This window comes from Carya illinoinensis, chromosome 15, assembly GCF_018687715.1.
Source record: "Carya illinoinensis cultivar Pawnee chromosome 15, C.illinoinensisPawnee_v1, whole genome shotgun sequence".
Lineage (NCBI taxonomy): Eukaryota > Viridiplantae > Streptophyta > Magnoliopsida > Fagales > Juglandaceae > Carya > Carya illinoinensis.
This window is the reverse complement of record NC_056766.1, coordinates 3,864,778-3,866,654: the sequence shown is the minus strand read 5'-3', so window position 1 is coordinate 3,866,654 and position 1,877 is coordinate 3,864,778. Positions and strand designations below refer to the sequence as shown.

Here is a 1,877-nt window from a genome sequence, read left to right as displayed (position 1 = left end):
GCAAATGCAAGGCAAGAGTGCAGGCCACGTCAGTTAAATTAAAAAAAATGAAGAACGACAAAAAAAGAAAGAAAGACACTCAGAGCTCTTCGTGTGGTGGTTGTCTTCTTCTTCGAGTGGGTAGATGAAAAAGGCAGATCTTTGGGTCTTCGTGGGTAGATGAAAAGGGCCAATCTTTTTCATGATTTCTACGACCACTACAACATTCATTGGCGCGAGTGATTTCTACGACTGGTAGGGATCAAAGAGCTTCATGGATTTAGATCGCCCGTTCGTTGCAATATGACTTGTTGGATCTTTGGTGCAAATTGATAAGATCTTCGTGTGGGTCGTCTTCGTGGATAGCTTCATCAGACATGGGTAAGATCTTTGCTTTTCTTTTCTCAATCAACTACTACTCTCAACTAGATCTTCGTGTGTATTTGCTCCCTTCCACAAGAAGATGTGAACTGATTCCCCTTCAAATTTTGTCTCCAGTCTTGAGCTTCCAATATTAATAATCTCTGTAAGCTGCGAAGGCTTAGTACATTCCTTTGGCAGTGATCTTGAGCTGGAAATCTTGCCATTCTCTGGGTTAACTAAGCCCAGTTTCTTTGGCTTTGTGCTTCTTTCCTCGAAAGTGTTCACTCAGACCTTTCTCAATAAACAAAGGAGATTGTTTTCTCACAAAGTCTATGGAACATTGGAACTTCTGTAATACCCAGAGCAGTAATCGTCCATCTAATAAAATTAGCTTACTAAAATAGGTACTGATTGACTAACATGATAAAGGACCTCACTGAAGTTTTCTTCAAGGATTTTGAAAAGTGTAGAATATTGACTATTTGAATATGATTTCCACTACACTTTTTTTTGGCTTGAAAGTCTGATGCACACGAGCAATATTATTTGTGTTGATAAGTATGATAATATCGACAAACTCGTGGGTTGAAGAAGGGAGACGGAAACACTACCAAGGAAACAAGATCTTGTGAGGAGGAAGGGTAAACGGTGAGATTTGGCCTTGAAAATGAAGGTGATGAGCGAACCGTGGGAGGGAGAGGCATCCCTTCATGGGAATGGAGATGCAGAGCTTCATGGGAAGAAAGAGGTGGGAAGACGAAGACAGGGAGAGTTCACGGGAAGATGAAGGAAGGGCAAAACGATTCGTTTTTGCCACTTGACTAAAACGGTATGTTTCATTTTCCACGTAAGCACCGCTTCCTTCACGAGTATGCACGGCAAATACATTCAGCATTTTTGTATATGAAAAGAGTTGTACTCATTGATAGGGGTGAGAATCGGCCGGTTCGGACCAGCGAAACCGACCGGACCGGCCATTTTTGGACCGGACCGAATGAAAAAAATAAAAAATAAATAAATATAATTTATATAAATAATTTTATAAATTAATTATATAATTTTTTACTTATACTAATATTTATAATTATATACTAATACTAATAGTCTAATATTATAATATACTATAGTTATACTTATACTAATATAGACTATATAGTTATATTAAATACTATAAGTAATATTAATATTAATATATAGCTAAATCACTATAAGTATAAATGTATAACTATATATATTTAGTATGAATGTAGTATTATATTCTTTAATGTATAACTATAATATATAGTACTACTATATATATTAATATATTAACATATTATAAGAGTTATAGTATAAATTATAATATAGAAATTATAATATATTAAATCACTATAACAATATAACTAATACTAATATATAGCTATACAATTAGTCTACTATTAATACTATTATATAGTTATACTTTTCACTATAATTAGTATTAATATATAGTTATACAGTTGTACTAATACTATTAGTCTATTATATTGTCTAAGACTCTTAAGTCTAATATAAGA

The 1,877-nt window shown here is 33.7% G+C and overlaps 1 long non-coding RNA gene across 1 annotated transcript; it reads left to right on the top strand.

The window, feature by feature from the left end:
* Positions 1-557, top strand: LOC122297355. The gene is made up of 2 exons (XR_006238730.1): positions 1-360; positions 478-557. It is a non-coding gene; the product is annotated as an uncharacterized LOC122297355 (long non-coding RNA).
* Positions 558-1,877: the final 1,320 nt, after the last annotated feature.